The sequence below is a fragment of the Pleurodeles waltl genome, chromosome 11 (genome assembly GCF_031143425.1).
Source record: "Pleurodeles waltl isolate 20211129_DDA chromosome 11, aPleWal1.hap1.20221129, whole genome shotgun sequence".
NCBI lineage: Eukaryota > Metazoa > Chordata > Amphibia > Caudata > Salamandridae > Pleurodeles > Pleurodeles waltl.
In genome coordinates this window covers 949,519,116-949,546,747 of record NC_090450.1, presented here as the reverse complement: position 1 = coordinate 949,546,747, position 27,632 = coordinate 949,519,116, and the positions used below count along the sequence as shown (strand labels likewise).

The 27,632-nt window shown below is 47.0% G+C and overlaps 1 protein-coding gene across 4 annotated transcripts in view; it reads left to right on the top strand.

Moving 5' to 3' along the window:
• Nucleotides 1-27,632, top strand: part of MED15 (mediator complex subunit 15) — a 411,818-nt gene that overhangs the window by 260,069 nt on the left and 124,117 nt on the right. The gene's annotated exons all lie outside the window — the stretch shown is intronic.

The following is a 27,632-nucleotide window of genomic DNA, read 5'->3' as shown; positions in this document are numbered from 1 at the left end:
ACTCTGGTTCTCTGTGGCCCACGCCTTGATGTTGGCATGCCAGCATTTCTCTTTATAGATCTCATCATTTAAATTCTGACTGGTTACAAATGACCCTTCTTGTGATTCTTTCACCGTGGGCCATTATTCCTGATAGACAGCATGGATGCTGCTTTCTGTTGTCACTCATCTCCTGTGCCTCTATTATTTTCCCTCATGGTGATCTCCTTTGCATCCTTTCAAATGCCTTTGCACATTCATGACTAAGAGCATGTTTTCCTTTCTCTAAAGTTTGACGTCATCATTACTGCTGACTGATAATCCTACATTTCCATGATGATCTTCCATTCGTGTTCTTCATGTATGTATTTAGTTCTTTTTGTGGTTCTCCCAGATTGCCACTTGGTGAACACAAACCTTTCTATTTCTGGCTATCCCATGTGTTGACTCATGCACATGTTCCTGCCTCCTCATGGTTAGTCCACATTGCCACTAAAGCATGTGAATGTTCCTCTTTTAGTGGTCCCACTTGTTTGTCATGCATGTGCTCCTTCCTTCTCACTGTTCTCCCATGTTTTTGTCATTGCTTCTTCCTCTGTAGTTGTCTCCCTCCTTGTTGCTTGTTCCCATAAGAGATTGTCCTCTTCCAGAGAAGATGTTGAGGATTTATGCCTTTTGCTGCTTGCTCCTACATGGTTGCACATACCCATCTGCATTCTGCCTCTGCGCCACATTTCTCATTTGCAATTACTTTTGTCTGATGTCCATCTGACTTCCAAGATGAGTGCAGCAGCTATGGCCCGAGGTGCATTGCAAATAAGGCCAAGGTTCGTGCTTAATGCTGTGCCGGCCACTCCTCCAGGTTCCACCCCATCAGGCGGACCACAGACTCCACAGGTACAGTCTTGGACACCTGTATTTTGATGTTTTTTGTCAGTGTTGACCTAGTCATCCACTAGTCACCTACAGATGTTACAGATGTGAAAACGGGGAGTCACATTGACAAACGTTATCCATAAAGTGGTCTTCGCTCCTGGGAGGCATGGCACAAATAGCACGCACCAAAGCCACAGGCAGGCTTTGATATTTTTGCAGCACTCCCCATTTAAAATTAGATTCTTCTTTGCATAAAAGGTATAGGTAACGAATTAGAACAGAAAACCAAAAATTACCCATAAAAGCAAAATAATCTGTTAATCTCACAAACACATGCACGCTTCCTCACACACATTTAAGATTGTTAGGTAGCTTTCACAGCTTTCACTTGGGTAGCAAAGCTTTGCGTTAACAGCTAGCATGAGCTGGGTGAGTGCTGACCAGATACTGGACATGTGTTTTTTTGTGGTTTCTTTTTGTTTTTTTCTTGTGAGTGCCATTTATATAGGGTTTTGTGGTGCCTTCCCAGTATATAAATTGCTCATAGCCCAAGCTATGATTTTGCTGAATGAATCTTTTGAAGATACCCATATTCTTCTATTAAAACGGTGGATCTCTGGTATCCATTTTTTGTATAAAAACTTTTATTGTATTTTCAAATAAGTGGCAGATTATTCAGAGATGTCGTTTGTGCCTTTACATTGAAAACAATCCTTTGCTTTGTGGTATGCACCTAATTGCTGTATTATGGATGAGAAATGTGACCCCGCGTGATTGTTTGTAGTGTTTTCGGGTCAAGGTTTTTCACCCATTCTATACAGCCTGTATTAAGTGTAGTATACCTTTAATCAACACTGTGTGGGGAAGTGGATTTTCTTTTTTTTAGATCGCAGGGAACCGACCTCACAGGGCTACTGCCTCCTGTCTATAACTCTTTAAACTTTAAAGTGTTTAAAGTGTTTAAAGTGTCCTACCACTATTTTTGCTGAGCTTCAGAAAAAGCTTCCTCCTCCATACGGAGAGTCATCCGTGTTTTTCTTTTCTTTTTTTTTCTTTTTTTTTATGGACCCTCACACACCCTGTTGGTGTCATGCTTCATCACTGGGTCCCACCCTGGTCTCTATAAACCAGGGTGGGCTCAACCATATTCCAGGCAGTGCTTAGAATATTGTAAGTAGCTGAGAAAGGGAATGTATTAATGCCCTAACAGGTGTACATTAACATCATATACAGGCTGATCGGGCACATTCCTGTTGTCTCACTCATACCAAGGGTCTTGTGCTGCTGATATGCCTATACTCACCACTGCTTCACCCATGCCTGTCTCAGGTGAAACGGCGGTTAAATATAGGCACAACAGTGGAACAAACCCCTGGTGTATATGAGACATCAGGGATGTTCCTCATCAGCCCATATATGGTATTAATGTTATAGCATTAATGTATTCCCTTCTAACCGGGGAACAGGCAAATAAGCCGTCCTCATGACTCACATGTTACACATATGTCCAGTGTGTGACGTACGACTGATGACAGAAAATACTCCACTATAAGGACAGTAGAAAGTTACAGCTAACAATCACTGGCCATTGAGAATTGTAGGCCTGATGAACGTCTGTGACCTTTTTAAGGTAATTTAGAAGGGTTGAAATATGTTGGCAAAAACCTAAGGTGCAGGGGCAGTAACACCCACCCCCTGTATACACCAGAATAATAGTTTGTAATCCTACCATAGGCACCCAATAAAAAGGGACTTTAGGGTGTCCTTGAGGTATTTTTAATCTGTAGGATCCATGTCGGAAATAAAATATTTATTAAAGGTTATGGTCGAACCCACGCTGGTTTATAGGGAGCAGGGTCTGACCCTATGTGGAAGCATGTCACCAATGGGAAGTGCAAGGATCCATAAAAAAACACAAATGGTTCCTCCTATGGAGAAGGAGGAAGCTTTTTCTGAAGCTGAACGAAAATGGTGGCAACATACCTTACTGCTGATCGGAATGTAGGTAGTGAACTTGCATCATGCTCAATCTTAATGCCATAGCTATCTCTTGAGGTGCTCTCTGGGCATCCCTCCAGTTAACATCCTCCAGTGGTGCCAGATCCCTTCCCATTCGGTCCTCAGGGTTTACAATAGTTCTAGAGGATTAGATACCAATATGCACAAAGTCTTGCAATACTGACTTTGACTAGGCTGTCAACTACCAGTTTAGATTCTTTGGGGTAGAGGGGGTTGTCGGGGTGGGGGGGGGGCAGGCATTTGTACTCAGTGAGGTCAATTGTGACTTCAGTGGGCCTCAAGATCATTGTCTCAGTTGTCTATTTTTAGAATGTGGTCTTTGAAGATCATATTCTGTCTTCAGTGTACTAAATTATGTCATTTGATGCTCTGCCCATAAGTTGCCGAACTTGTAGGTTCTAGTATTGTTCCACATATCGAATGCTGTCAATTTGATTGGGTGAAGTAACTATTTGCCATGCCGTAGTGGTATGTCTCTCCCCAGCTTGCACCCCCACCCACTCCAGAGAAGCGCTTTGTTCAGTCTGGAACTACTTTTGTCATATGGGAGAGAGATTTTTACGACAGTCCCACTTTAGTGAGTTTCTTTAAACTGTACTTCTTCAAGCAGATCCAAAGCAAAAAGTGGGATCTTCTCAACCCCTTACACTGATCAAGGACATTTGTCAGATGCAGTACTTGCCTGTTTGTCAAGTCTCTGGGAATGCATATGTAATTGAATGCAGTCTATCCTACAAATGATGAGGAATCTCATAAGGGAAATTTTTATGGGTGTACAGAAGCTTGATGAGTGGGGTCATTTCATATATTATCATTCCACGCAAAATAGTAAAGGGTAGGTTGTAACCCGATAAGTCTCAGTATTTCCATCAAAGGGTTCACGTTGAGTGCCCAGCATAGCTTTTGGTCTAAAAAGATATCACTACTGTAAGGAAATGCCTCCTTGGCATGGTTACCCCCGGACGTTTTGCCTTTGCTGATGCTAAGTTATGATTTGAAAGTGTGCTGGGACCCTGCTAACCAGGACCCAGCACCAGTGTTCTTTCCATAAACTGTACCTTTGTCTCCACAATTGGCACCCAGGTAAGTCCCTTGTAACTGCCACCCCTGGTACCAAGGGCCCTGATGCCAGGGAAGCTTTCTAAGGGCTGCAGCATGTCTTATGCCACCCTAGGGACTCCTCACTCAGTACATGCACACTGCTTCACAGCTTGTGTGTGCTGGTGGGGAGAAAATGACTAAGTCGTCATGGCACTCCCCTCGGAGTGCCATGCCAACCTCACACTGCCTGTGGCATAGGTAAGTCACCCCTCTAGCAGGCCTTACAGCCCTAAGGCAGGGTGCACTGTACCACAGTTGAGGGCATATGTACATGAGCACTATGCCCCTACAGTGTCTAAGCCAAACCTTAGACATTGTAAGTGCAGGGTAGCCATAAGAGTATATGGTCTGGGAGTCTGTCAAACACGAACTCCAGAGCACCATAATGGCTACACTGAAAACTGGGAAGTTTGGTATCAACCTTCTCAGCACAATAAATGCACACTGATGCCAGTGTGCCATTTATTGTAAAATACACCCAGAGGGCATCTTAGAGATGCCCCCTAAAAACATACCCGACTTCCAGTGTAGGCTGACTAGTTTCTGCCAGCCTACCAGACATGTTGCTGGCCACATGGGGAGAGTGCCTTTGTCACTCTGTGGCCAGGAACAAAGCCTGTACTGGGTGGAGGTGCTTCTCACCTCCCCCTGCAGGAACTGTAACACCTGGCGGTGAGCCTCAAAGGGTCACCCCCTTTGTTACAGCGCCACACGACATCACAGCTAGTGGAGATGCCCGCCCCTCCGGCCACTGCCCCCGCTTTTGGCAGCATGGCTGGAGGAGATAATGAGGAAAACAAGGAGGAGTCACCCACCAGTCAGGACAGCCCCTAAGGGATCCTGAGCTGAGGTGACCCTTACTTTAGAAATCCTCCTTGTGGATGGAGGATTCCCCCAGTAGGATTAGGGATGTGCCCCCCTCCCCTCAGGGAGGAGGCGCAAAGAGGGTGTAGCCACCCTCAAGGACAGTAGCCATTGGCTACTGCCCTCCCAGGTCTAAACACGCCCCTAAATTCAGTATTTAGGGGCCGCCAGAACCTAGGAAACTAGATTCCTGCAACCTTAACCAGAAGAAGGACTGCTGACCTGAAGCCCTGCAGTGAAGACGGAGACGACAACTGCTTTGGCCCCAGCCCTACCGGCCTGTCTCCCAACTTCGAAGAAAACTGCAACAGCGACGCATCCAACAGGGACCAGCGACCTCTGAAGCCTCAGAGGACTGCCCTGCAACCAAGGACCAAGAAACTCATGTGAACAGCGGCCCTGTTCAACAATCTGCAACTTACTTGCAACAAAGAAACAACTCTAAGGACTTCACGTTTCCTGCCGGAAGCGTGAGACTTTCCACTCTGCACCCGACGCCCCCGGCTCGACCTGCGGAAAACCAACACTACAGGGAGGACTCCCCGGTGACTGCGAGCCCGTGAGTAGCCAGAGACGACCCCCCTGAACCCCTACAGCGATGCCTGCAGAGGAAATCCTCTGAAACCCTGACCGCGAATGCCTGTAACAAGGGACCAGACGTCAGAAACTAACACTGCACCTGCAGCCCCCAGGACCTGAAGGAACCGAACTCCAGTTCAGGAGTGACCCCCAGGCGACCCTCTGCCTAGCCCAGGTGGTGGCTACCCAGAGGAGCCCCCCGTGCCTGCCTGCATCATTGAAGAGACCCCCGGGTCTCCCCATTGCTTTCAGTACAAAACCCGACACCTGTTTGCACTCTGCATCCGGCCGCCCCTGTGCCGCTGAGGGTGTACCTTCTGTGCCTTTTTGTGTCATTCCCCCCCCCCCCCCCCCCCCAACCCCCCCCACCCCCGGGGCCCTACAAAACCCCCCTGGTCTGCCCCCGAGGACGCGGGTACTTACCTGCTGGCAGACTGGAACTGGGGCACCCCTGTTCTCCATTGAAGCCTATGTGTTTTGGGCACGTCTTTGACCTCTGCACCTGACCGGCGCTGAGCTGCTGGTGTGGTAACTTTGGGGTTGCCTTGAACACCCAACGGTGGGCTACCCTGGACCCAACTTTGAACCCTGTAAGTGTTTTACTTACCTGTGAACTTAACAATTACTTACTTCCCCCAGGAACTGTTGATTTTTGCACAGTGTCCACTTTAAAAAAAAAAAATAACTGTACATGCTATTGTGATTATTCAAAGTTCCTAGAATACCTGAGTGAAATACCTTTCATTTGAAGTATTACTTCTAAATCTTGAACCTGTGGTTCTTAAAAAATATATATATATATATATATATATATTTTTTTTTTCTATATAAAAACCTAGTTGCCTGGAGTAACTCTTTGAGTGTGTGTTCCTCATTTATTGCCTGTGTGTGTACAACAAATGCTTAACACTACCCTCTGATAAGCCTACTGCTCGACCACACTACCACAAAATAGAGCATTAGAATTATCTCTTTTTGCCACTAGCTTACCTCTAAGGGGAACCCTTGGACTCTGTGTACACTATTTCTTACTTTGAAATAGTATATAGAGCCAACTTCCTACAACTACTGATGACCTCTGGCAGTCCGTTGGTGCAAGTCTCCTGACTGAGTGACCCAATAAGGCCCAATGCTTCCCCTGGTCTCAGAACCTGTCTCACTTTCCAGTGAGGGGGGTAGCAAATCCCTCACCTCTTAGGGTGGGGATGAAGCAGAAAGGAAGCAAGCAAAGAAGCGTGCCTCCAAATGGAACCACCATCTGCAGTCATGTAAGCCTCTACAGAACACTGATGTAGGAAGTTGGCTCTGTATGTGCTATTTCAAAGTAAGGAATAGCATGCACAGAGTCCAAGGGTTCCCCTTAGAGGTAAAATAGTGGTAAAAAGAGATAATACTAATGCTCTATTTTGTGGTAGTGTGGTCGAGCAGTAGGCTTATCCAAGGAGTAGTGTTAAGCATTTGTTGTACATACACATAGACAATAAATGAGGTACACACACTCAGAGACAAATCCAGCCAATAGGTTTTGTTATAGAAAAATATCTTTTCTTAGTTTATTTTAAGAACCACAGGTTCAAATTTAACATGTAATATCTTGTTTGAAAGGTATTGCAGGTAAGTACATTAGGAACTTTGAATCATTTCAATTGCATGTATACTTTTCAAGTTATTCACAAATAGCTATTTTAAAAGTGGACACTTAGTGCAATTTTCACAGTTCCTGGGGGAGGTAAGTTTTTGTTAGTTTTACCAGGTAAGTAAGACACTTACAGGGTTCAGTTCTTGGTCCAAGGTAGCCCACCGTTGGGGGTTCAGAGCAACCCCAAAGTTACCACACCAGCAGCTCAGGGCCGGTCAGGTGCAGAGTTCAAAGTGGTGCCCAAAACGCATAGGCTCCAATGGAGAGAAGGGGGTGCCCCGGTTCCAGTCTGCCAGCAGGTAAGTACCCGCGTCCTCGGGGGGCAGACCAGGGGGGTTTTGTAGGGCACCGGGGGGGACACAAGCCCACACAGAAATTTCACCCTCAGCGGCGCGGGGGCGGCCGGGTGCAGTGTTAGAACAAGCGTCGGGTTCGCAATGGAAGTCAATGAGAGATCAAGGGATCTCTTCAGCGCTGCAGGCAGGCAAGGGGGGGCTTCCTCGGGGAAACCTCCACTTGGGCAAGGGAGAGGGACTCCTGGGGGTCACTTCTGCAGTGAAAGTCCGGTCCTTCAGGTCCTGGGGGCTGCGGGTGCAGGGTCTTTTCCAGGCATCAGGACTTAGGTTTCAGAGAGTCGCGGTCAGGGGAAGCCTCGGGATTCCCTCTGCAGGCGGCGCTGTGGGGGCTCAGGGGGGACAGGTTTTGGTACTCACAGTCGTAGAGTAGTCCGGGGGTCCTCCCTGAGGTGTTGGTTCTCCACCAGCCGAGTCGGGGTCGCCGGGTGCAGTGTTGCAAGTCTCACGCTTCTTGCGGGGAGATTGCAGGGTTCTTTAAAGCTGCTCCTTTGGATAAAGTTGCAGTCTTTTTGGAGCAGGTCCGCTGTCCTCGGGAGTTTCTTGTCGTCGTCGAAGCAGGGCAGTCCTCAGAGGATGCAGAGGTCGCTGGTCCCTTTGGAAGGCGTCGCTGGAGCAGAGTTCTTTGGAAGGCAGGAGACAGGCCGGTGAGTTTCTGGAGCCAAGGCAGTTGTTGTCTTCTGGTCTTCCTCTGCAGGGGTTTTCAGCTAGGCAGTCCTTCTTCTTGTTGTTGCAGGAATCTAGTTTCTAGGTTCAGGGAGAGCCCTTAAATACTAAATTTAAGGGCGTGTTTAGGTCTGGGGGGTTAGTAGCCAATGGCTACTAGCCCTGAGGGTGAGTACACCCTCTTTGTGCCTCCTCCCAAGGGGAGGGGGTCACATCCCTAATCCTATTGGGGGAATCCTCCATCTGCAAGATGGAGGATTTCTAAAAGTTAGAGTCACCTCAGCTAAGGACACCTTAGGGGCTGTCCTGACTGGCCAGTGACTCCTCCTTGTTATTCTCGTTATTTTCTCCGGCCTTGCCGCCAAAAGTGGGGGCCGGGGCCGGAGGGGGCGGGCAACTCCACTAGCTGGAGTGTCCTGCGGTGCTGTGACAAAGGGGTGAGCCTTTGAGGCTCACCGCCAGGTGTTACAGCTCCTGCCTGGGGGAGGTGTTAGCATCTCCACCCAGTGCAGGCTTTGTTACTGGCCTCAGAGTGACAAAGGCACTCTCCCCATGGGGCCAGCAACATGTCTCTAGTGTGGCAGGCTGCTGGAACCAGTCAGCCTACACAGATAGTCGGTTAAGTTTCAGGGGGCACCTCTAAGGTGCCCTCTGTGGTGTATTTTACAATAAAATGTACACTGGCATCAGTGTGCATTTATTGTGCTGAGAAGTTTGGTACCAAACTTCCCAGTTTTCAGTGTAGCCATTATGGTGCTGTGGAGTTCGTGTAAAACAGACTCCCAGACCATATACTCTTATGGCTACCCTGCACTTACAATGTCTAAGGTTTTGCTTAGACACTGTAGGGGCACAGTGGTCATGCACTGGTACCCTCACCTATGGTATAGTGCACCCTGCCTTAGGGCTGTAAGGCCTGCTAGAGGGGTGTCTTACCTATACTGCATAGGCAGTGAGAGGCTGGCATGGCACCCTGAGGGGAGTGCCATGTCGACTTACTCATTTTGTTCTCACTAGCACACACAAGCTGGTAAGTAGTGTGTCTGTGCTGGGTGAGGGGTCTCTAGGGTGGCATAATACATGCTGCAGCCCTTAGAGACCTTCCCTGGCATCAGGGCCCTTGGTACCAGAGGTACCAGTTACAAGGGACTTATCTGGATGCCAGGGTGTGCCAATTGTGGAATCAAAAGTACAGGTTAGGGAAAGAACACTGGTGCTGGGGCCTGGTTAGCAGGGTCCCAGCACACTTCTCAGTCAAGTCAGCATCAGTATCAGGCAAAAAGTGGGGGGTAACTGCAACAGGGAGCCATTTCTTTACAACTGACCTCACTGTGCTATCCAGTGTGCATGTTTAATAGCTAGTTGACTACATTGGTTCAGGACCTGAAGGTTGAAGCTGAAGGGATTGTGGCCATTGACGGTGTGAGAGCCTTTGATGTTTCAGCAGCCTGCAGTCTCATGTGGGGTACCCTACCCTATGCTGGAGCCTCGGTTCCAATAGCCACCCCTGCTGGACCACCTCTGGCCCGGGAAGAATGGTGTGTTCTGCTCTTAGAGAGCCCACTGCAGAAGTTGTGGACCCAATGGGCAAGTATTGCTGTCATGTGCCAGTAGGGAACTACATATTCTGAGGGTTCTGCTCTTCTGCCGCTTTTTGTGTGAGGCTGTGACACCTCAGCACCACCTCCAAACGGAATGTCAGATGGAACGGTCATAAATGGGGCTAGGTGCGCTGCTTCATTTTCATGTCCTTAGGTTTTTTCTTTACCAGTAAGAAATGTCTAGATTCCTGTACTTAAAGTGTGTAATCCAGGAACAGAGACATGTCTGGCCTAAAATAGCTGAAGGAGCACCATTCTCATGTTTTTCTCAATGCTGCTTCACCATCTCTGTATTTAAAAGACTGTATATGATAGGTCTGGGCTTAGTTCCCAGAATTAGTCTCTTACCAGGGAAGGGTGCACACGTTATCCCACAATGATAACAGAGAAAGTCTCTCTTCCCAGAAGTTTCCAGTCGAACAAGATTTGGGTGCTCCCGCTATTCTGATATTATTGTTGTGCGATCTCTATCTTCATTTTTGGCTTTGATTGCTACTATGTATTTCTCATGTTCACTGTGTACCTTTAATAACATCGTCTCTGATGTCCAAGAGCCTTCGGCCTGCTGTATTTATCCTAGATGCATGTTTGATAAGTCTTTCCGTCATGTGATCCATTCTGTAAGATAATGCTGCTATTCTCAAGTCAATGATACAGAGGTTTTGTTGCATATTTCATAGTATAGTGCAGCGATGATAATCTTCTGGCATAGTGTCAAGTCTGTCAGGTGACTCCCACCATCTCGTCCTCTGGTTGATTTTTAGGGTTGGGTCAAAGTTGAGCATAAATTGTGATCTGTCCGACTTGCCCATGGGGTATGCCGTAAGTGCTTCGATTGAACAAGAGCGTGCAGGTACTTGTTTCCCGTGTTGTGGATTATCAAGCTTGGATTAGCTGTTTGTTTCCAGTGTTTCGTTGTGCTTCTTAACAGTTACTTATCATTGGAGGGGGCTAGCCCTCAGGTACTACACCAGTGCTCAGGCCCAAGGGGCTCTCGGTTCTATATTTAACATTCATAAAGAGGTATTTGCTTCACTCTTGCAAGTTTCTGTGCCTCTATTTGTGACTCATCTTCTTGAAGGTTTGCCAGGAGACCCTCGCAGCACAAGTCTCCAGTCAATGTAATGCAGGGACCAGGGCCCAGGATGAGAACTCCGTCCCAGTCTCACAAAAGCGGAGAAGCACGTCACCACACAGTCAGCAAACCAGGCCTGGCCTCACCACCTACTTAAATTTAGCACTGGGCCAGCAGCACCAGGTGTAGGAAGATGCCTTGTTCAGTGCAGTATGGACTTGCGCCCCTCATGTGTGATGTAGAGCAAGTTGACCACACTGTAGGCAGATTGGCCGGGACAGTCCTGGTTTTTCACCTGTTGTCCTGGCAGATTTCAGTAAATAAGTTTGTGTCCCGGTTTTCAAAGAGGGCCAAATGAAAATAGTGAGTAGCTTTTATGTGTTCCAACACAACACTAGTTAGCAGCAGTTATCAGAAAGAAACTTAATAACTAGATAAAATGCTGGGCTTAAAAATGCATTTTATTTCCTTAGTACTTAATGTGTGTTATTATGTGAATAAGCACTGTCATTCTGTGCCCCTTGGATGATGTAAAATTGTGGTCCTTCTATTTATTTGAAGTCTCACAGTTTTTTGTTTTAAACATCTGATCACCTCTCCGCACAGTCTCCTCAATGGTAATGGAACCCGCTCTCCTCCTCTGTCGCACGGGTCCTCAACACACCAGCTTACTCAAGGTGAAAAGGGGTTGGAGGTATGCAAGCTGCCATCTCGTGCAGCCGCAGTCAAACAGATGGGGCCGATTTGAGGCAGTCCATAACTCAACAGTTTCCCCTTATTAAGGTTCAGCCACGTTCATGGTGCAACAAGTTCTGCTTGTATTTGCAGGTTTGAGTGGGTCCGTCTAGTGCATTCTTTTTGCCAGTTTACTGGTGTTACTAAAGGAGAAACATTAACGTGCACCCATCTTTATGAGCCACCTGCTTCTCCCTCATCTGGGCAGAGTCAGGGGGAGGTTCGGAAACCAAACTTATTTTGACCTCAGCTGGAATCACTAGACCCCCCCCCCCCCAGATCGCATGGCATATTTGAGTTCTTTTGAGCCAAGTTAAAAAAAAAAAACTGCTTTCTACAGCTTTTAGTCCTGGCCCCTTGAAATAGCTCTGTAAAACAAACAAAAAACAAAAATGTTGTCTAGAGATTTTCATTTTTGATTTGTGTTTTTGTATCATTAGAGAAGTAATTTAGCTTGGGTAGACATTGCTAATCCGGTATGGTGTTTTTTTTTGTTGTTTTTTTTTCCCCTGGACGCTATTGTTAAAAATGGCAGATATGTTGCATTGATGGTGTAATGTTTCAGGAACCATAATACCTATTTACTTGGTTTTGGTGTCAAAACATAGGTTTTGAGGGTCAAGTAGTCTTATAGAGACAGAAAATAACTCCTCCGAGCAACCTTTCCTCCATTTTTAAAAATGGCAGGTCTATATTGATGTGTTTTAGCCATCATATTGGTAATTTATTTTAATATTGTTTTTGTTTCAGGTTTTCTATTGATTCAAATATGTAAACATGAGCGAAGCAGGTGGTAGCAGAAGGTCTTTGCCTTCTGACAGTGTTGCGAACTACAAAATCTGAGGACTCCATCAATAAAGAAAAATGTGACAATGCCAAACAAATCCATAAGAAAATCTAACATCAACTGCATCTGGACAGAAGAGTTCAAGATGCTGCAGAAATACGGCTAGATGAAGTTCACAAAAGTTTGAACCTGATGGGTGAAGTATTTGATCATTGTAACAAGTGCCTCAACTTGTTTACAATTGTAAAAAACCTGGAACAAAATTGTCAAAAAATAGCAGAAACCAGTGAATCACAATAAGAATCTGAGTCTTCTGAGAAAGCGACAACAACCAAACCCACTGCCCCTCCACTTAGAAGATGGATTGCTGCCCCTTGTTCACTTCCAACAACTGATGAGCAAGCACAGGATCTTCAATGTGTTATCTGTGGTTTAGCCAAAACAAGGGCCAAAGAGATTCAAGAAAGAACAAAGTACAGTGTATGTGAGTCTCAAAGGGCAAACATGTTTTTATCTGCAGCTAGTTTCTTCCAAGATGAAGTTCTCAGTTGGATAGCTAATCTAAACAGCGAGGTGAATGTATTTGCAGCGGATTTGTATGCCCACCCGAACTTCATGTGGGCATACATTCAAAAATATGAATGTACAATGAGCTACCAGTAGCATTGTACCCACCAGCCTCTTGGAAAAAGCAAATTAAGTTTTAAAGCTACTCTTGAGTACTGGTTACGGGTTCACATTCGGTGAGATCAGAGAAATAATGGTCAACATGGATGAAACTCTGTTGACTCATAATGAAATTATGATTTTTAGATTTCTCTAGTGAGAATGTACAATGACAGTATTCGTTTTTGTTGGTCTAACAAAAAGAATAGGTCACTTATGGTGTTCTCAGCTGATTTGACTCCTGAAGTTCTTGCTGCCAAAATAAGATCACAGGATGCAGTCAAATCAGCAGGAACCGTTTTAAGAAACATCCTAAAAGATTTAGATTTTGGACTTCATTAAACATTTTGTGATGCCCTAGAGCTCCACAAATCATGGAAGCCAACAAGAATGCTTGATTTTCACATAACCTTTTTTTTTCGTCGTATTTCAATATCAGCAAAACAAAACTGTTGCAAACCAAAGTTCTTGACTTCGGAACTGAAACCAACAATATTAATGATGGCTTTGAAGATATAAGCGAAGAAGTGGAAGACCAATCCTATGAACTGACAGGCTTATGTTGTGCAAATGTACTGTCTTTTCTAAATCATGTTTTATGAATTACAGCACAGCAAAATGAAAACTCTACCACACATGATGGTACTGCCCAAGCAATCTACAACAAGTGCAAAGTAGACAGCTAATCACTTCAATTAATAGGATTGGTGTATCAACAAGTTATAATGCCAAAGTACGCAGCAGGAACTTGTTAGCAGCCCATGTTGTAACATCATGTGAATCAGACACCACACCACTTCCAAGTCACTTTACCAGGAAATTATTTGCAATTGCTGCTTGTTAGAAATCGGGTCTCTAGCTGGCAGTGATTTGCACCCTTTCCATGTAAGTACCCTCACTCTAGTCAGGGTAAGGGAGCCACACAGCTACGATAACCCTGCTCACACCCTTGATAGTTTGGCTCAAGCAGTCAGGCTTATCTCAGAGGCAATGTGTAAAGTATTTGTACAAACACACAGTAACACAGTGAAAACATCACAAAAGTACTCCACACCAGTTTGGAAAAATAGCCAGTATGTATCTGAGTAAAACAAGATAAAAACAACAAAAATCCAACATACGCAAGCAAGGACACAAAGTTTCAAAGATTAAATCTTAGTGAAGCGCTTAGAAACTCAGAAGCGCCAACTGGGGCTGTCATTGCGTCTTGATGGAGTCGTTCCCAAAAGTTCGATGCCACTCACAAGGGATTGCTGGCTGGTCACGGAGTTGCACGGCACCTGGGTACAGTACCTTTGGTAAATTATGAGGAAACCAAGATGTTGCACGGAGTCGTGGCGGTGAGGTGTGGATTCAGTGCCTTACTGCCATGAGGGAGGTGAGACATTGGTTCCTTATTGCAAGGCAGGGGAGGTGAGGCATCTGTTCCTTACAGTGGCAGGGGAGGCGGTGGTGTAGCATCTGTGGTGAGGCATCACTTTTTTTACAACAAAGTGGGGTTGATGAATTTGGCAGGTTAAGACACAAGGCATCAACTCTGATGTGTCGCAATCACACCATGGGCCACAGGTGCTGCACGGAGTGGGTTGCCACGAACGTCTGTGACACGGTGCTCTGGACTCGCTCTGTGGCGGTCGTTGCACTCAGTGGGGACCATGGCTGCAGTGCAGGCAGCTGCGTGGAGTCGGGCAGCGGTGCCAGTTCGGAAGCCGCTCTAGAGTCGTTGTACCTGGTGTCTTCTTGGTTGCACCAGAACTCACTTCCAAGAACCCAGATGCTAGATTTGGCACCACTTGGTAGGTCAGGACTGTCAGCAAGAAAGCCCAGGTTCTGACAGATGAAGTCTTTGCTGCCCCTGGGACTTCTCAACAGGAGGCAAGCTCAGTTTAAGCCCTTGGAGAACCTTTGAAAGCAGGATCTAGAAAGCAAATTCCAGTCTTTTCACTCCCAGGAGAGAAGCAGCAGGCCAACACAGCAAAGCAACGGGCAGAGTGGCAGCCTCTCCTGCAGCATCTAGCTGTTCTTCCTGGCAGAATATCCTCAATCCAGAAAGATTCTAACTTTGAGGGTCAGAGGTCCAGTACTTATACCCATTTCTGTCTTTGAAGTAGGCAGACTTCAAAGAAAAGTCTTTGTAGTGCACAAGACCTTGCCTTTCCCCTGCCCTGACCCCAAGCACTCTCCAGGGGTTTGGAGATTGTTTTGTGTAAGGACAGATACAGCCCTGTTCAGGTGCAAGTGTCAGCTCCTCCCTCCACTCTAGCTCAGGAAGACCCATCAGGATATGCAGGGTACACCTCACTCCCTTTGTGTGACTGTTTAGAGTGAATTCACAAACAGCCCAACTGTCATCCTGACCCAGACATGTATTCCACAGACACAGGCACAGAATGGTAAAGTGAGAAAATGCCTGCTTTCTGAAAGTGCTGTTTTCAAACATACAATTCAAAAACCAACTTCACCAAAAGCTGTATTTTTAAATTGTGAGTTCAGAGACCCCAAACTCCCTATCGCTTTCCGCTCCCAATGGGAAATTACACTCAAAATATATTTCAAGTGCATCCCCATGTTACCCTATGGAAGAGATATACGTTAGAATAGTGAAACCCGAATTTAGCATTATTTCATTACCAGCACATGCAAAACACACAGTACATGTCCTATCCTACCTTTTAAATATACTGCACCCTGTCCATGGGGCTGCTTTGGGCCTACCTTAATGGTGACTTACATGTAGTAAAAAGGGAAGGTTTGGGCCTTATAGATGGCAGGGTTGTGGAATTCCTATCGCCCGACACCCGGGACATCTTGTTTGGGGTCAAGGGCAACAAGTTTTTATGTTTACTTTGTCCTTGGGACAAGTAGGCCCAACCCTCTGCAGCACAAACCCTTTGCCTGCCTGTTTACAGAAAGTGGAACTCTCTGCAGTTGAGGTAATGTGTTTCCAAAAGATAATGCTGTTCGAACTTGTATTTATAGTTCATTATTTGAAAGCCTTCATTATTAGGATGAGTGCTGTAAATAAATGTTTTAAGGTCACACTTCACTACTGACGTTGGTTCCAGTACAAAAAAAAAAAACGTGTATACACGTTTGAAAAGTTTAGGCTATAAGGCTAAGTATAATGCTCCCAGAATGCTCTCTGATTAGATGCAAATGAAGTGTCATTTAGTAAAATGTTTTGATGCATGCTAGTATTTCCCAAAAATATTTCTGATGGAAAATCAGTGTAACCATTTTCAACACGATTATGGGAAGCATGAAAATAAACAAACACTGACAAAGCCAACTGATCTGACATATTTGTATAAGCCTTTTAGTTTCATCAATGCGTGTCTTGTTTTGACATTGCTTTTGTAACACTTTATTGTTGTGGGAGCTACCAGGCCCTCAACCTTGTAATAAACACTGGCAAAAACCCCCAGAAACATTTTTGAACTCTAAAAGCACACATTGCCACCAGTGGCATAACAAAGCCCCCGCAGCCGCCCTCCAGGGGGCCCCTGCCCTGAGTGAGTCTGGAGAGGGGGCTCTTCCATGTTCTTTGCAATGGGGCACCCTCCAGTTTCGTTACGTCACTGATTGCCACTGTAGTTCCTAACACTGAACAAAACTACTTTGTGTGCCAATATGCTCCTTGTGGAAGAGCAGAATGCGATCACTCACAGTAAAGCCAGCCGAAAGAGAGAGAAATAGAAGTTTAATAAAAACAAAATGTCTTTGTTAACACCAGACCTAACTAGGGACCAAGACCCACATGTAGGTAGCTTTTTTCATGTCGCAAACAGCGACTTTCGCTGTTTGCGACGTGCAAAAAGCACATTGCGATGCACAAACCCAGTTTTACGATTCGGTAACCTGGTTACCGAATCGCAAAACGGGTTTGCGACTCGCAATTAGGAAGGGGTGTTCCCTTCCTAATTGCGACTCGCAGTGCAATGTAGGATTGTTTTATGAACGTGGGCGCAAACCAATCGAAGTTTGCACCCATTTCAAATGGGTGCTAACACTTTCGCAAAAGGGAAGGGGTCCCCATTGTGAATGTCACTGTAAACATTTTTTCAGAGCAGGCAGTGGTCCTGTGGACCACTGCCTGCTCTGAAAAAATTAAACGAAAACGTTTAATTTTTTATTTTTGAAATGCATCTCGTTTTCCTTTAAGGAAAACGGGGTGCATTACAAAAAAAAAAAAAACTGCTTTATTGAAAAGCAGTCACAGACATGGTGGTCTGCTGTCTCCACGAGGCCACCATCCCTGTGAGGGCCGCCATTCGCAAGGGGGTCGCAAATTGCGACCCACCTCATGATTATTCAGGAGGTGGGCATTTGCGAAGCCCTTGCGAATCACAGATGGTGTCAGGGACACCATCCTACATTCGGATTTGCGACTCGCAATTTGCGGGTCGCAAATCTGAACCTACCTACATGTGGCCCCAAATTCTTAAAGAAAGTCACAAAAGTGCACCCATGGTATATGTCGTACCCCTATAAAATATTTGTGAACTGTATTTTAGCATGGGTAAATACTCATGTGTAGATTTGCTCATGTGAAAATCTATTGACCATCTGCAAGTTCATTTTCCCTCCAGCCACTTTCTTCCCAACCCTGGAAGAAGTTCTAATTCTGCCATTGTCAGGAGTAAATGTCCAACCTTTCTTATTATGGGAAAATATTAGAGAGAAGCTGGTGAAAATCTTTAAAACATGCAGGTTAGTAGGTTTTGCAGACTCAAAGGCATTCCAGCCCTGGAACTATTGCTTACTGCTTCCTCCAGCCCCAATATGCAGATCTGCAGAAAGGTGGCAAAATAAGGAAATTGCTACAGTAGTGATTGAAACTGCAAGTATTTAAGCCCTACTATGGTAGTAGCCCTGGCATGATCAGAGAGGCTATTATCAGAGCTCTTACATAATGAGATTGGTGCCATAATTTGGCGCCACACTACATGGCACCAAAGGGACAAGTAGATCTTTTTACAGGACAAGTAGATTTAAGAAGCAACCAGTCCCCTGGACAAGTAGATATTTTAATAAATTCCACACCCCTGGATGGGTGCACTTGCTGGGTCGGACTGTCAGTTTAAAACTGCCCGAACAAACAATGCAGTGGTAGGTCTGAGACATGTTTACAGGGCTACTCATGTGGGTAGCACAATCAGTGCTGCAGGCCCACTAGCAGCATTTGGTTTACAGGTCCTGGGCACACATAGTGCACTTTACTAGGGACTTATTAGTAAATTAAATATGCCAATCATGGAGACACCAATCACAAATACAATTTACACAGGGAGTACTTGCACTTTAGCACTGGTCAGCAGCGGTAAAGTGCCCAGAATCCTAAAACCAGCAAAAAACTAAATGCATCACAGTCAAAACAGGAGGTCAGAGGCAAAACATTTGGGGATAACCTTTCAAAAAGGGCCATGTCCAACACTGCTCTTGATAATTTTTATTTTCAAGACAGCTCTTCTTTGTCTGGAACATCCAACTCACATGATACTGCCATGGTGCTTTTTTCAAGGCTGTACCAATAAAGTAGCTGCTGGAAAACAAGCTGTCAGCTGTGGGCATAAACGAACGAAGCTGCAAACGTATAACCCAACTGCCTTGCCAACTTGTGCAGAATTACTACAACCCATCAACATGTCTCTCTACCAGAAAGTTTCCATCCACAGATACATCTAGAGAGCCTGGCTTCTAGACACTGCCTACACTTCACCCATAAGGGGATACCTGGACCTGGTATAAGGTGATAAATCATAGGTACTCACCACACATTAGGCCAGCTTCCTACATTCCGTACAGTGAGTTTAAGAGATCAGTCTTAAGTGACTTCATATTCGGAGTGTGGACATATTAAAAGAGCTTTCAATTTGGCTCGAAGATGTGTAAATGTTTTGGATCATGCATATGTAGAGAAAGGACTGTGTGAATTTGGTTGGGTAGATATTGTTGGGGTGCTAAAACCTAGGAAAATTCTAAAGCCTCTACCCACAGAGCTTACTTGACATGTACTTGCAAAACCTGTGCTACAAAACGATGTCCCTGTCGGTATGCTTTTCTCAAGTGTTCAACATTCTGCAAATGTACCACAGGGGATTGCCGAAACAAAGTGAACTATGAAAATGTGTCTAAAAGAGGAGTAATAAACATTTTTTTTCATATTCAGATCATAAACATTGGTGTATACATAAAAGGATTAAATATGATTATTATTTGTTTCATTTCTGTATATGTCTCCTCTTCCTCTGAGGAATTTTCTGTCACTATAAGACTACTTGACCCCTAAAATCTAAGTTTTGACACCAGAATAAAGTATATAGGTCTCATGGTTCCTGAAATATTACATAATGACTGCAGGAAAATGCCCCTGTTGACATGGTCATCCCCCCACCTTTTGCCTAGTGTTGATGCCAGCTTTGATTGGAAGTGTGCTGGGACCCTGCTAACCCCAGCACCAGTGTTCTTTCCCTAAAACTGTACCTTCGTTTCCACAATCTGCACAGCCCTGGCACACAGATAAGTCCCTTGTAAAACGTCCCCCTTGTGCCAAGGGCCCTGTGGCCAGGGAAGGTCCCTAATGGCTACAGAATATATTATGCCACCCTAGGGACCCCTCACTAAGCATATGCACACTACCTCACAGCTTCTATGTGCTGGTGGGGAGAAAGACTTAAGTTGACATGGCACTCCCATCAGAGTGCCATGCCCACAAACCTCTGCCTGTGGTGTAGGTAAGTCACCCCTCTAGCAGGCCTTACGGCCCTAAGGCAGGGTGCACTATATCACAGGGTGGGGGCATAGCTGCATGGGTACTATGCCCCTACAGTGTCTAAGCCAATTCTTAGACATTGTAAGTGCAGGGTAGACATACTGAGTATATGGCTCGGGAGTTTGTCATTACGAACTCCACAGCACCATAATGGCTAAACTGAATACTGGGAAGTTTGGTATCAAACTTCTCAGCACAATAAACCCACACTGATGCCAGTATGGGATTTATTGAAATATGCACACAGAGGGCATATTAGAGAAGCCCCCTGTGTGTTAGCCCAACTGCTAGTGCAAAGTTGACCGGTCTGGGCCAGCCTGCCACTTCCAGATGAGTTTCTGATCACATGGGGTGATGAGTGCCTCTGTGCCCTCTGTGATCAGAAACAAAGCCTGTCCTGGGTGAGGTGCTTCACACCTCCCCCTGCAGGAACTGTAACACCCGCCAGTGAGCCTCAAGGGCTCAAGCCTGGTGTTACAATGCCCCAGGGCACTCCAGCTAGTGGAGATGCCCGTCCCCCTGATGAGCCCCCACTTTTGGCGACAAATCTGGAGGGATAATGAGAAAAACAAGGAGTCACCCCCTCAGCCAGGTCCACCCCTAGGGTGACCAAAGCTAAAGTAATCCCCGCCTTGAGGAATCCTCCATCTTGTTTTGGAGGATTAGGACCAGTAGGGATAGAGATGTGCCCCTCTCCCCAGAGGGAGTGGGCAAAAGGAGGGTGTAGCCACCCTTAGGGACATTAGCCATTGGCTATTGCCCTCTGACCCTAACACACCCCTTAATTTAGTATTTAGGGGCAACCCTGAACTCCACTCTTCAGATTTCTGACGACCTCAAGAAAGAAGTACTGCTGAGCAGAGAAAACTGCAGAGCAGTGAAGGAGACACCAACTGACTCGGCCCCAGCCCTACCGCCCATCTCCTACTTCGATAAGCTGCAAGAAAAGAAGCAACGCATCCTGCAGGAACAACGTCCCCTGAAAAGCCTCCAGGGGACTTCCTGCATCACCGAGAACCAAGAAACTCCTGTGGACAGCGGACCTGCCCAAAAAGAAGATCAAGAAACCAACTTTAAAGGGACTCTCACCTCACTCCAGAAGTGTGAGTCTAACTACTCTGCACCCGACGCCCCTGGCCCACGTCCAGAGAAACCAACTATCCAGAGAGGACCCCCAGGCGACTATGTGTACACCATGGGGTGACCTATGTTACCCCTATGACAATGCCTGCAGAGGGAATCCAGAGGACCCCCCCCTGACTGCGACTGCCTGGGACAAACAGATCTGACACCTGGAGAAGCACTGCATCTGCAGCCTCCAGGCCCGTGAGAAACCGACCACCGGTGCAGCAACGACCAGCAGGCGTCCCTCACCCTTGCCCAATCAGTGGCTTGCCGAGAGGCTCCCCTGTGCCCTGCCTGCAGCACCTAAGTGACCCCTGGGTCCCTCCATAGAGTTCTATTGAGAACCCGACACCCTGTTGGCAAACTGCCCTGGCTGTCCTGTACCGCTGAGGGTGTGGTTTTTGTGCTTACTTGGGGCCCACTACTCCTACAGACCCCCCTGTACTACCCTCCGACAACGCGGGTACTTACCTGCAAGCAGACTGAAACCGGAGTACCCCCTGTCTCCATTGACGCCCACTTTATTTTGGCTCCTGTTTGACCTCTGCACCTGACCAGCCCTGTCTTGCTGGTGCTGGGTGTTTGGGGTTGCCTTGAATCCACAACAGTGGGCTACCTATGCCATCTATTAGTGTGGTGCGTACCTCAGATACTGTACTTACCTCCCCCAGGAACTGTTGAAAAGTGCACTGCGCCCACTTTTAAAATAGCTTTTTGCCATTTTAATGAAAACTGTGTACATTATTGATTTGATTCAAAGTCCTTACTATTACTATGCAAAGTACCTTTCATTTAGTGTACTTACCTGCTAAATGAATCCTATGGTTCTAAAAATAAATTAACATAAGAATATTTTTCTATATAAAAACCTATTGGCCTGGAGTTGTCATTGAGTGTGTGTTTTTACTTATTGCTTGTGTGTGTACAACAAATGCTTAACATTACCTTCTGATAAACCTAACTGCTCGACCACACTACCACAAATAGAGCATTAGTATTATCTATTTTTGCCTTTGTTAAGCCTCTTGGGGAACCCCTGGACTTTGTGCACACTATATCTCATTTTGATATAGTATATACAGAGCCAGCTTCCTACAATCACTGCAACACATCCCAGAAAAAAATTGGATCAGCAATGTCTACCCAAGCTAAATTACGTCTCTAATGATCCAAAAACACAAATCAAAATGAAAATCTCTGGGCAACATTTTTTTACAGAGTTATATCAGGGTGCTGGGTATTATTTACAGTACTGGAATGAAAATTTGCGTGCAGCATGAGTCTTGTAGATAAAGAGGTTTTGTGTAGTGGGTGGTTTTATACTGTAGTGGGGTGTTAAAATAATTTTCTCCCAAATGTGCTTTTGGCACCGCTAGATCCAAGTATTAGTTAATTTGTCACCATCCTTTTTGAATGCAGCTGTACAGTGTATCAGACTTGCTTTTGACAGGGCCTACTTTCTTAACTGTGTGAAGTGTCATGGGCAACTGATGAACACTTCTTACATTTACAGATCTGTAGATATTTAAATGTGGTTATTTTATCTGATAAAGACTTCTAGTTGCAGATTCCTTACCTTAGAATTTCCCCCAGGAGTCAGAATGGATTTTTTGATTATTTTTTTTCTTCGAGCAATACCCTTGCGCAACAGTAGGTGGCGTTGGTAGGCTCCGTGGACTTCGTTGGCGTCGTTGCCGTGATGACGTCGGGAGTAGTACATAGACGCTGGTTCGTCAAGATGTCCCCAAAGACCGGTTTCAAGCCGTGCGAGGACTGTCTCCGCATGATGTTGGTAATGGATCCACATCTGGTCTGTTTGTGGTGCTTGGGAATGCAACCACGAACCGAAGTCGTGCTCCGAGTGCTGGGCCTCTCACCTGATGCGAGCGGTCCCTCAAGCTCAATGGTGGCCCGCCGCCAGACTCCGCATAGTTCCTAGTCTTGCTCGAGGCGAAGGTCTCTGGGCCCAGGTAAGAAGAAGAAGTAGAAGCGGTCCCGTCACCCTTCGACTTCACCCAGTCGCTCGGCTGATGCGACGCTGGAGGAGTGTCGGTGCTCGAGACCTCAGTCTTCGGAGCCTACTTCTGGGCCACTCTGCACTTCCCCAAATATCCGGGATCCGGAGCGACCCCTGCCCAATTGAAAGAGTTTTATGAGGACATGCGCCTCATTTTTGGGCAGGCTGACACTGATAAGGCGCCTTCGGGCCAAGGGGTTCGGTTGGGAGGGGGGGGGAGGCCTTTAGATTCCGTGCCAGCAGCTTCGGCTCTGGCCACCGAGGTCCCCTCCGGATTTGCACTTGTATCTGCACAGACACCGGTCGTGCCTCTGAGACCGTCCCCGGCTCGATTGTAGACGCTCCTGACATCGGTGGTGCCCACCATCGACACTGACCCGATCCTCATCTCCAATGACTCGGAGTCGGAATGGCATCGGCCGACGCCATCTCAGTCTTCGATGGGGCCTACTCACCCCAGGTTGGATTCGGACCATTTTTCTTATGGGTACGAATTCGGGGAAGAATTAGAGCGGTCCCTGGACCCTTTTGAATACCAGGATGACCCTAATTTGGACCGTGCACAGGAGTTGGGTGAGGCCAGTGGCCTGGACACTTCTCCAGACGTGGTCATGCTGTCTCCTCCTACCGTGGCTACGGTGGAGGGAGCAACTTATTCTATGGTGGTCAGTAGGGTGGCTGAAGTCCTTAGCCTTGAGTTGCCTACTGTACAGGTCAGGTCAAATCTCTGATGGAGGTGCTTCAGCCAGGGCCTTTCACATCTTACCCCCTTCTGCCATTCATTAAAGCTCTCACTGATGTCCTCTTGAGTATTTGGTCCAAGCCCAATACAGGGGCTCCTGTGAACAGGACTATCGCACGCTGCCATCGGCCTGCCCTGAACAACCCTAAATTCCCTTCCCAACACCCCACGCCTGAAAGTCTTGTCATCCAGTCTTCCTGTTTCTCAGGCACATTCCGTCCTGCACCCCTGGATAGGGAATCAAAAAGGCTGGAACAGTTTGAGAAGAAGATGTTTTCTTTCTCCAGTCTCGCGCTGCGGTTCGTGAACACCGCAAGCCTTTTGGGCCACTATACCCTCTCTCTCTGGGATACGGTTGCACAAGTTCTGCCACAGATACAGGAGGAGCCCCGTGCTGTCGTCTCAAGCTGTCACCGATGCGAGAGATGAGGCGAAGTTCATGATCAGATGTGGGCTGAACACAGCCGACTCTCTTGGCAGATCGGTTGCGATGACAGTGGCCTTGAGGCGCCACGCCCGGTTAGTACTTCTGGTTTTTCGGGGGATGTCCAACAGTCTCTTATGGACATGCCCTGAGTGCGCGGAATCAAGCGTGGGACTGGGAACCGGAGGACTTCCCAGGCCACCACTGCCCCTGCTGCAGCCTCCAAACCCTTCTAGTCCGTCCCCTCACTCCGTTCCAGTTGGCGGCAGGATTCGCCATCACCTGCCCCACTGGAAATAGCTGGAAGGGGCTACTCCCTGCCCTTGGACTCTGACCCATCAGCCATGCCTCTATCAGTCAGCCATCTTCCGGAGGATCATTTGGCACTTCTCCGTCAGGAAATCGCAGCTCTCTTGGCCAAGGGAGCCATAGAGAAGGTCCCTGTGCCAGAAGTAGGTCGTGGTTGTTATTCCCGCTACTTTCTGGTGCTGAAAAGGACAAGGGTTTACGTCCTACCCTAGACCTTCGGGACCTCAATTACTTCCTCAAGAAGGAGAAATTCAAAATGCTCACCCTGGCTCAGGTCTTTGTCTGCCTTAGACCCAGGAGTCTGGATGGTAGCGTTGGACTTGCAGGACACTTATTTCCACATTCCTATCCTGCCTGCCCACAGACGCTACCTGCGATTTGTGGTAGGTCATGGGCACTATCAGTTTACTGTGCTCCCCTTTGTCCTTACCAGCGCCCCTCGGGTGTTCACCAAAGTGATGCCCGTGGTTGCAGCTTAACTGCGTAGGTTGGGGGTTTCAGTCTTCCCCTACCTCGAAGACTGGTTGTTGAAGGCGGACTTGCTCCAGAAAGTAATCTCTCACCTTCAGACAACGGCGAACCTCCTGCACACGCTGGGGTTCACTATAAATGTGCCGAAGTCATACCTGACTCCCTCTCAGACGCTCCCTTTCATAAGAGCTCTTCTGGACACAGTGCAGTTTCGCGCCTATCCTCCCAAAAAGCGAGTACAGGATATTCAGGCTATGATTCCGATCCTTCAGCCTCTATCTTGGGTTTCGGTGAGACTGACTCTGAGGCTGCTGGGCTTCATGGTCTCCTGCAGCCAACTAGTGACACATGCCAGATGGCATATGTGGGCTCTGCAGTGGGACTTGAAGTTCCAGTGGGCGCAGTATCAGGGAAATCTCTCCGACATGGCCAGATCTCGGAAGGGACTGTGAAAGACCTGCAGTGGTGGCTTTCGAATTGGCATTGGGTCAACTGCAGATCCCTCTCCCTTCCCCAATCAGATCTATCCATTGTGGTGGACGCGTCACTTCTGGGATGGGGCAGCCACATGGGAGAGGTGGAGATTAAAGGACTCTAGTCTCCAGAGGAGTCTGGGCTCCATATCAATCTTCTGGAGGTCCAGGCAATCATGCTTGTGTTAAAAGCATTTCTTCCCTCTCTCATTGGGAAAATAGCACAAGTGTTCATGGAAAACACTACCGCCATGTGGTACTGCAACAAGCAGGGCGGAGTATGGTCCTGGACCCTTAGTCAAGAGACGCTGCACCTCTAGACATGACTGGCACATCAGGACATTACCCTGGTGTTCAACTTCTGGCAGGCTCTCTGTACGCCAGAGGCGACAAACTCAACCGTCGACCCATAGCCGGTCACAAATGGCATCTCCATCCGGAGGTGGCGCAAGGTCTCTTTCAGCAGTGGGGAGAGCCTTGGTTAGACCTGTTCGCCTCCACATAGAATGTACAATGTCAGCTGTTTTGCGCTTTGGAGTTTCCAAGGCGGCACTTGCTTGGAGACGCTTTTCATCTCGAGTGGAACTCCAGCCTCCTTTACACCTTTCCGCCTATACCACTTCTGCCCAGAGTTCTCAAGAAGATCAGTAACGACTGGGGGGCCCAAGTTATCTTGGTGGCTCTGGACCAGGCACAGAGAGTTTGGTATCCAGAGCTATTGAGCATGGCCACTGACCCTCCACTCAGACTACCTCTTAGGGCGAATCTTCTGTTGCAGCAGCAGGGGATGGTTCTCCACCCGAACCTGTCCAATCTCTGCCTTCATGCATGGAGTTTGAGCGGCAGCAGTTGTCGGCTTTTGACCTTTCACCCAAAGTCTGTGATGTTATCTTGGCAGCCAGGCGTCCCTCCACCAAAACGGTGTACGTCTGTCATTGGCATAAATTTGTGGCATGGTGTACCAACAAATCTGTTGATTCCCCTCTCTGCTCTTCTTTCTGAGGTTCTCTTGTTCATTCATTGTTTAGCCCAGCATGGCTCTGCTTTGGGCACCCTTAAAGGGTACTTATTGGCTTACCTGATCAGCCCTCGCTCTTTAAGTCTCCTATTGTTAATCAATTCCTTGAAGGTCTCACCCGTTTATTTCCTCCCACTCCATTTATCATGCCGCAGTGGAACCTCAATCTTGTCCTTACTGACTTAATGTTTACTCCGTTTGAGCCAATACACAATTGCCCTCTATGGCTCCTCACTTTCAAGACTGTCTTTCTTGTTGCCATCACTTCTGCTTGCAGAGTAAGTGAGCTTTAAGCTCTTTCTTTAAAGCCCCCATACTTGTCTGTGCACCCTGACAAAGTGGTTTTAATCACTAAGGCTTCCTTCCTTCCTTCCTAAGGTTGTTACGCCTTTTCTGTAGGCCAGTCCATCACCTTGCCTACTTTTTACGCACCCCCACATCCTTCTCATGAGGAGGAGAGACTCCACTGCCTGGACCCAATAAGAGCGTTGGCGTTCTATCTCAATCGTACTAAAGATTTCCGGGTGGACGATCAACTCTTTGTTGGATATGTGGGTGCGAAGAAAGGGAAAGCAGTGCAAAAACATACCATCTCTCGATGGGTACTTCTTTGCATGAAGATGTGCTATGCTTTGGCCAAAAAGCAACCTACTGAGGGCTTGCGTCCTCATTCACCAGAGCAACTGCTGCTTCCACTGCGTTAACACGCAAAGTTCCTGTCCTGGATATCTGCCAGGCAGCTACTTGGGCATCCCTGCACATGTTTGCTAAACATCACTCCCTGGACAGTGGGGTCCATCGGGATGGCTACTTTGGTCGTCCGGTCTTGCAGGACTTTCTAGTATGAATGTGGTTCGCAGCCCACCTCTGAGGATGGCATTGATTGGGTATCTATTCTTAGGTATGGAATCTGCAACTAGAAGTCTGTATCAGATGTATGTTACTTACCTTCGGTAACAAAATATCTGGTAGAGACATATTCTAGTTGCAGATTCCTTACCGGCCCACCCCTCCTCCCCGCTTGCGAACTAATTTCTGGGGATAGGGATTCACCATTCAGGTCCTTAGCTCTGGCGCACCAATCTCAGTGTTCTTAGCGGCTGTGCGCTTTGGCATGGAAAGTCGTTAAAAGAAACTGACGTCACTGGGCTGAGGCAGTGTCTATGTACTACTCCTGACGTGATTACGGCGACTTCGACCAATGCCACCTACCGACGCAAGGTTAGTCCTCGAAGAAAAAATCTCCGGATCCTGTCTGATGCCTGGGGGAAAATTCGAAGGTAAGGAATCTGCAACTAGAATATGTCTCTATGGTTGGATTAAATATTGCAGCTTGTTTTA